The sequence below is a fragment of the Hylobates moloch genome, unplaced genomic scaffold (assembly GCF_009828535.3).
Source record: "Hylobates moloch isolate HMO894 unplaced genomic scaffold, HMol_V3 SCAFFOLD_8, whole genome shotgun sequence".
NCBI lineage: Eukaryota > Metazoa > Chordata > Mammalia > Primates > Hylobatidae > Hylobates > Hylobates moloch.
The window spans coordinates 47,127,523-47,136,431 of record NW_026652283.1 but is presented as its reverse complement, the minus strand read 5'-3'; positions in this window follow the sequence as shown (position 1 = coordinate 47,136,431).

The window sequence follows — 8,909 nt, the reverse complement described above, 5'->3', positions numbered from 1 at the left end:
TTTTTTTTTTTGAGACGGAGTCTCGCTCTGTCGCCCAGGCTGGAGTGCAGTGGCGCGATCTCGGCTCACTGCAACCTCCGCCTCCCGGGCTCACGCCATTCTCCTGCCTCAGCCTCTCTGAGTAGCTGGGACTACAGGCGCCCGCCACCACGCCCGGCTAATTTTTTGTATTTTTGGTAGAGACGGGGTTTCACCGTGGTCTCGATCTCCTGACCTCGTGATCCGCCCGCCTCGGCCTCCCAAAGTGCTGGGATTACAAGCGTGAGCCACCGCGCCCGGCTTTTTTGTTTTTTTTTTATACAGGGTCTCACTCTGTCACCCAGGCTGGAGCGTGGTGGCACGATCTCAGCTCACTGCAACCTCCGCTTCCCAGGCTCAAGCAATTCTCCTGCCTCAGCCTCCTCAGTAGCTGGGATTACTGGCACCTGCCACCACACCCGGCTAATTTTTCTTTTTTTTTTTTTGAGACAAAGTCTGGCTCTATCGCCAGGCTGGAGTGCAGTGGCGAGATCCCGGCTCACTGCAACCTCTGCCTCCTGGGTTCAAGAGATTCTCCTGCCTCAGCCTCCTGAGTAGCTGGAACTACAGGCGCACGCCACCACGCCCAGCTAATTTTCGCATTTTTAGTAGAGACGGGGTTTCACCCTGTTGGCCAGGATGGTCTTGATCTCTTGACCTCGTGATCTGCCTGCCTCGGCCTCCCAAAGTGCTGGGATTACAGGCGTGAGCAACAACGCCCAACTTAATTTTTTGATTTTTTGTAAGAATGAGGTCTCACTGTGTTGCCCACACTGGTCTTGAACTCCTGAGCTCAAACGATCCTCCTGCCTCGGCCTCTCAAAGTGTTGGGATTACAGGTATGAGCCACAATGCCTGGCCAGAAATGTTATGAATAATATTACGCCAATAACATCGACAATTTAGATAAAATGGACAAATTTTTTGAAAAACAAAAAAAAAACTACCAAAACTAACTCAAAATGAAAGTAAAAGTCTAGGGCCGGGCGCGGTGGCTCACGCCTGTAATCCCAGCACTTTGGGAGGCCGAGGCGGGCGGATCACGAGGTCAGGAGATCGAGACCACAGTGAAACCCCGTCTCTACTAAAAATACAAAAATTAGCCGGGCGTGGTGGCGGGCGCCTGTAGTCCCAGCTACTCGGAGAGGGAGGCGGATTGCATGACCGAGATTGCCCACTGCACTCAACTGGACAGAACAGACTCTCTCAAAAAAAAAAAAAAATCTACTAAAGGAAACTGTTATCAAAAACATCCCCATACCAGTCTAGGCCACATGGCAAAACTCTGGCTCTACAAAAAAAATACAAATTATCCAGGTATGGTGGCACGCCTGTAGTACCAGCTACTCAGGATGCTGAGTTCGGGGGATCACCTGAGCCTGGGGAGGTCAAGGCTGCAGTGAGCCATGATCGTGTCACTGCGCTCCAGTTTGGGCATCAGTGTCAGACCCCGCCTCAAAAAAACAAAAAAAGTCCCCGTAAAGAAAACTAGGCCCAGATTATTTCACTAAGTAAATTATGTCAAGTACTAAATACTACTACCAACCTTACACAAAGATAAAGCAAAGGAGGAAGAAACACTACTTCACTCTTTTTAGGAGGCCAGCATAACCCTGGTACCAAAATTTTTTTTTTTTTTTTTTGAGACAGAGTTTCACTCTTTTTGCCCAGGCTGGAGTGCAATGGCACGATCTCAGCTCACTGCAACCTCTGCCTCCCGGGTTCAAGAGATTCTCCTGCCTCAGCCTCCCAAGTCCCAAGTAGCTGGGATTACAGGCGCCTACCACCATGCCCGGCTTTTTTTGTATTTTTAGTAGAGACGGGGTTTCACTATGTTGGCCAGAGTGGTCTCGATCTCTCGACCTTGTGATCCGCCCACCTCGGACTCCCAAAGTGCTGGGATTACAGGCATGAGCCACCGCGCCTGGCCCCAAAACTTTTAAAAATTAAGTCTATGGGAAAATGAAACACCAACTGTATTTTATTATACTGACAATTTATTAACTTTTTAGGTGCAATAATGGTAATAAAAATCCTTATCTTTTAGAGATACATGCTAAAACATTTACAGATTAAATTGGTATGATATCTGCTTTTGCTTCAAAATAATCTTGGTTAGGGGGAAAGTAGTTGAGGGAATAAATAAACCAAGATTGGCTGTGAATTGATCATTATTGAAGCTGGGTCCCTGGGAATTCATTACACTATTTTCTCTATTTTTGTATATGCTTGATATTTTATATAATATAAAGTAAAAAATAATGGCAAATGATTAAACGACATTAAATGCATAAGAACTACAGGTTGTTTGAGATCATTTAAAAAGAGAGTGAAACAAAAAAAATCATTGAACACCATTAGAAGTTGTTAGGACATAACTACTTTGAAAATGATAAGGGAAGAGATTTAAGCATTTATCTTGCCATTCTGGTATGAACTTTATTTCAGAGTAATCAAATGGTCCTAGAGAATGTGAAAAAGGTTTTCTGTACAGAATTAGAGCTAATAAATAAGGAAAAATTAATAGCCTTAGAAAATCACCATTCTGTAATCCCTAGTGAAACAAGTAATTCATAAAATGATAATCAATGGATAGTAAAACAAGTTGGTGAAAAATTGACAGGAAAGTTTATGATGCTGGGATAAAGCTATCACCATCTGAAAATAAAAGAAGCCTGGGAGCTGGAGTGGACAGTGGAGGAGAGCTGTCCAACCAGAAACACCCGTGCCATGTAGAATAAGTTAAAAATAAATCTGTGGTGTTAAATCACTGAAATATGGGAGCAATTCATTACAGAAGTTGGCTTACCATAAAAGTATACCATTTATATATATTAAAACACATAGGCACATAATTACATATATTTTCAAAGATACATACATATCCAAACATATACTGACACAGGGAGAGGAATGAGAATAAGGATGAGGGATCAAAAGAAGAGGCCAGGCACGGTGGCTCACACCTGTAATCTCAGCACTATGGGAGGCTGATGCAGGAAGACCTCAAGGCCAGGAGTTCAAGACCAGGCTGAGCAACACAGTGAGACCCCATCCCTAAAAAAAAATTTTTTTTAATTAGCTGGACATGCTCATGTGCACCTGTAGTCCTACTCAGAAGGCTGAGGTAGGAGCACTGCTTGAGCCCAGGAGGTCAAAGTTACAGTGAGCCAAGATCGCATCACTGTCCTCCAGCCTGGGTGACAGTGAGACCCAGTCTGTTAAAAAAAAATTAATTTTTTTTTTTTTTGACATGGAGTCTCGCTGTGTCACCCAGGCTGGAGTGCAGTGGCATGATCTCGGTTCACTGCAACCTCTGCCTCCTGGGTTCAAGCAATTCTCTTGCCTCAGCCTCATGAGCAGCTGGGACTATAGGCATGTGCCACCATGCCCAGATAATTTTTGTATTTTTAGTAGAGATGGGGTTTCACCATATTGGTCAGGCTGGTCTTGAACTCCTAAGCTTGTGATCTGCCTGCCTCGACCTCCCAAAGTGCTGGGACTACAGGCATGAGCACTGTGCCCAGTCTAAAATTTTTTTTAAAAATAAGAAAATAAAATAAGAAAGGGGCCTGGTGATGGAATTCACTATGCTATGAGAAGCATGGTTTAACTATTAAAGAATTTAAAATAACAGTTTAAAAAGAAGACAACTAATCTATCCAATCTGCCCCTTCCAGAGAGAACCCAGGTTATTCACTGGGAATATAATTATCTTCAGCCTTGGGGAATAGGAGCACAGAATGGTTCTGGAGAGGAGACAGTGTTGAGGAATCCTCCACTGTGGTTACCAGGAAGGTCTCAGGTCTAAAAAGATTCCTACTGAGACTTTCTCCCAAGCCTGATCTTCATCTTTGGCTCTCCCTGGTGGTGACGGTACAGGAGGCACTTGACATTCTCTAGACATGGGGTCTGGACCTGCCACCTCTGCCTTGGTACCACCTCTCATTCCAGGCTAGGGGAGGCTGGACAAAGCACAGAGGTTCATTCTGGCCCTGGGTGCATCCTCCTGCCCACTTTCCACCCTGCCTGTGTCAGGCTAAAAGCCCCTCTCCCAAAGATGTCCAATTCCTAATCCCTAGGATCTGAGGATAAATATAAATTTTCTTTTAAGAGAAGGGGTCTTACTGTGTTGCCCAGGCTGGCCTGAACTCCTGGGCTCAAGTGATCCTCCAGCCTCAGCCCCCTGAGTAGCTGGAACTACAGACACGCACCACCACCTGCTTAACCTGTGAACATTTTATCTTAAATGGTAAAAGGGACTTTGAAAGCAGGATTTAATTAAGGATCTTGCCAATGGGAAGATGATACTGGATTATCCCAGTAGACCCAATGTAATCCTTACAAGTGAGAGGCAGTAGAATTAGAGAGAGTTAGGGATGGAAACAGAGGTTAGAGAGGAGAGAAGATGCTCTGCTGCTGGCTTTGAAGATGGTGAAAAGAGCCACGAATCAAGCACTGCAAGCAGCATCTAGAAGCTGGAAAAAGCGAGGCAAACATTCTCCCCTGGAGCCCACGGAAGGAGTGTAGACCTGTCAACACTTTGACTTTAGCCTGGTGAAGCTGATTTTGGACTTCTGAACTGTAACATAATAATTTTGTTTTTTAAGCCACTTTGTGGTAATTCATTACAGTGACAATAGGAAACTAACGTCCTGCCCCAGCTTCTGGGCAGCACTAATCTGTTCTCCTGGGAGAGTAGGGTCTAAGTGAGTGTATGGCATGGGTAGGGAATCAGAGAAGGCTTCCTGGAAGCCCCTGCAGTCAGGTTGATCTAGGTTATTACAGCTCATTTGTTACTTAACTGACCTTGTGCAAATTTCTAAGTAAGACTATTGTTAACAATGCACTGTTTATAGGATTGCTAAAAAGTAAATTTAAAAATATTTTCAATTACCTAGTTTGCAAATGATCAACTTTTTTTTTAAGTCACATCTCCTTGTGAGCTTACACGTATTCATTCTTCCATTCATTGAACAGGTGTCACAGAACACCCAGTGTGTGCCTGGCACCATACACACAATGAGCTTGTGTCTGCTACAACTCTCAAGCATTTCTCACTGCAGCTGTCACTGAGCTTCCAGTTACCTCAGTGCTCAACCTCAATGCCTCCATCCTAATTGCAGGCCTTGGCCGGGCATGGTGGCTCAAGCCTGTAATCCTAGCACTTTGAGACAGCGAGGTGGGTGAATCACTTGAGGTTAGGAGTTCAAGACCAGCCTGACCAACATGGTAAAACCCCATCTCTACTAGAAATACAAAAATTAGCTGGGTGGTAGTGGCGTGCGCCTGTAGTCCCAGCCACTTAGGAGGCTGAGGCAGGAGAATCGCTTGAGCCTGGTAGGCAGAGGTTGCAGTGAGCCGAGATCGTGCCACTGCGCTCCAGTCTGGGCAACAGAGTGAGACCCTGTCTCAAAATAAATAAATAAATAAATAAAATAAATAAATGCAGGTCTTTACAATGCCCAGTCCCATGGTCTCTTGTCTCAGCCAGCACTGCCCCCGCTTATCCCCCAAGGCACTGTTTCTGCAGCTTCTATGAGCAGCCTCTTCTTTGTCTTTATTCTGACCCCGGACAAAAGCCCCCAGTGCACTTGAGGGCAGTTTGCGCCCTCTGATATTTTCCACACCCTGTTTTCATCTCATCCTCTCCTCTCTCTGCATTTCTCTCCTTTTTCTTACCTTCTTCTTTGAGCTCCCAAACAGCTGCACCCTATAAGCTAGAAAAGTCTAGTTAGAAGCTGAGCCTCAACCAGCCAAATTAGAGGCAGGTAGAAGGGACCAAAGATATGCGTTTACTGGAGTTTCCGGGCTTCTCTGGTGGTGAACTGAAATCTAAGGTATTCAGCCAGGATGCCTACACCTAAGCGGAATACCCAAGCAGCCTCACTCACCCCAGCTTTCCAGCCCCACAACACTCTCAGGTGCCTATCCAATTGACCTGTAATTCCCTGACCTGTGGAGCCACACCTACTTCTGCAAGACCCATCTAAGTTTCCTAATTTCACAGCTCCCCACCCCCACCTCTGCTTCTAACCTCCAGGTCTGAAATGCTGAGCTCTGTTCCCGTGATGTCTGGAGCTACTAGCCCTCCTTCCCAGAAAAATGGTGGGTCCAGGATTGATTTTTCCTCCTACCTGTGATCCAGACTAGTGCATCCTTCACCCCTTCACCCAGTCCAGGCCCAGGGTTTTCTTTCCTGCAGCTCTTCCTCTAAAGACTAAGCTGCCTCTTTAGGAAGGGGTGAGAACGCAAACATTGTAACAGGGGCAAAGTTGCTTTCAGTCCCTTTGGGCTTCAGTGGTGTTGACTGGGAATAGTTGGCCAAGTGATGGAGCTGTGGGCATGGGGGCTTGTGATCTGGGTTTTCTGACCTGGACGTCGCCACAACTTTACAATGGGTGATGCTGGGCAAGTCTATGCCCTCTTTAGGTCTGACTCACTAGCCTTTCTGCGCACTGAGGGGGGCTAGTCTTTAGAAGGCCATGTTTTATTTGAGCTTGGAGGTTCCACACAGCAACTCCAGCAGTGGTGCATAATGGCCACAAGAGGGCGGGCAACCTCTTCAGCTCGTAAGTGTGTAGCCTGAACAAGTGAACCTCAAATAGGAATACTATACAGTGGCTTCCAAGAAGGGTATAATTCCATGAACAATGTTGCTGAAGAGAAAAAAAAAGAAATAAAGGCTGGGCATGGTGGCTCAGGCCTGTAATCCCAGCACTTTGGGATGCTGAAGTGGGAGGATTGTTTGAGCCCAGGAGTTTGAGACCAGCCTAGGCAACATGACAAAACCCTGTCTCTAGAAAAAATACAAAAAGTAACCCGGCATGGTGATGCACGCCTGTATTCGCAGCTACTTAGGAGGCTGAGGAGGATCACTTCAGCCCAGTAGGCGGAGGCTGCAGTGACCCGAGATCACACAACTGCGCTCCCGCCTGGGCAACAGAGTGAGACCCTGTCTCAAAAATAAAACAACAGGCCAGGCAGGTGGCTCACACCTGTAATCCCAGCACTTTGGAAGGCTGAGACGGGCGGATCACTTGAGGTCAGGAGTTCAAGACCAACCTGGTCAACATGGCAAAACCTCGTCTCTACTAAAAATACAAAAATTAGCCAGGCATGGTTGTGCACGTCTGTAATACCAGCCATTTAGGAGGCTGAGACAGGAGAATCGCTTGAACCCGGAAGGCAGAGGTTGCAGTGAGTCGAGATCGCGTCACTGCACTCCAGCCTGGATGACAGAGCGAGACTCCATCTCAAAAACAAAACAAAACAAAACAAACAAACAAACAAAAAACAGGAAGGGTAATTAACCGAGGGCACACTACAAAATGACTACAGAGTAGGGACTGGAATAGGAGATTCGAATTCCCAGTCTGAGGGGAAGTCAGGAGTCCCAAGACCATAGGAGTGGTATGGAGAGGTCTTGTGAGCAGTGGAAGAAGCCGAGAATATACTTTGGAGATTTCAATCATTTGAGGGGGTGGGAGGAGAAGAGAGGGTGTTTAGGGACAAGCCATGGACTGAATATTGCTCCAGAAGGACCGGGGTGGGAGTTTCAAAACGAGACTTGAGGAATTTAGGGAAGCAGAGATGATCAATTTGGCTTCCTTCCCTTCCCCAACACAGAATACAAAATAGAGAAATGGCAGGAGTTATTCTAGGATTTGAGGAGGACGTCTCTTTTGCAGGAGGACACGGTGAACAGCCAAAGTCATCTGACATCCTTTTCCATCTTTTTTCCTCTAGTATCCCAGTTTCAAGGCCCAGGAAAGGCAGGGACTAACATATGGAGCAGTTACCCAGAGTTCAAAGGGTTAATCTCTAACAATTCATTCTCTGACACCAGCCACAGCTCTTGTCCCCCTTTCTGGGACCATCCCCTCTGAGCCCCAGGTTGGCAGCTTCCCTGAATTCCTTCTATGATACAATTTGTAATTCAGCAGGGCTCTAGGACCCAGGCTCTGCTCCCTCCTCAGGTTCCAGGAGTCAGGGCTTGCTCTAAGGGAGGAAGTAAACAGGCCTTTCCCTTGCTCCCTCTCCCTTTCCAGGATGGGGCCCAGGGACCAAAGAGCTTCTGTCTTTCCCTGCCACGCCCCCACACTGCAGCCCAGACAAGGAGATTCCTTGTGTCCCAACCTCAGGCAGGCATCCTTGTGACCAAATGGTGTAAGGCTGGGGACAGGGTGGGGGAAGGGCAGTCACAAAGTCAGAAAGGATGACACCTACCCTATCCAAGATTCTGGTACACTCCCAGAGCTCTGAGACCTCGAGCTTCCTCTCTCCCTGGCTCCCATCAACAAAGGGCAGAGGAGGCCAGGACTCATCTGCATATAAAAGGCCTGGAGAAACTGAAAAGGCATGGACACACAGAAGCTGAACCTCCTGGAAGGGAGATATGGAGTCAGAATACAGGAATAGGGCCACACACAGCAGCTCATGCCTGTAATCTCAGTACTTTAAGAGGCTGAGGCGGAAGGACTGCTTGAGGCCAGGAGTTCAAGTGCACCCTAGGCAACATGGTGAAACCCTGTCTCTGGAAAAAAATACAAAAATTAGCCAGGCATGGTGATGCATGCCTGCAGTCTTAGCTCCTTGGGAAGCTGAGGAAGGAGGATCATTTGAGTCGAGGAGGTCGAGCCTGCAGTGAGCACTACTGCACTTCAGCCTGGGCAACAGAGGGAGACCCTGTCACCCTATCTCAAAAAACAACAACAAAGCAAAACAAAAAAATGGAGTACAGGAATGGGGGCAACACAGGGACAGGGTAAGACAGGGGACCATGGCAGGGCAAGCCAAACAGACTTGAGAGCAATAAATAAAGGCCCCTGAAAGCTTCTCTCCTTAAAAGCAGTCAGGAGTGCTGGCCCAGACAGGGATGCAGGGATGGA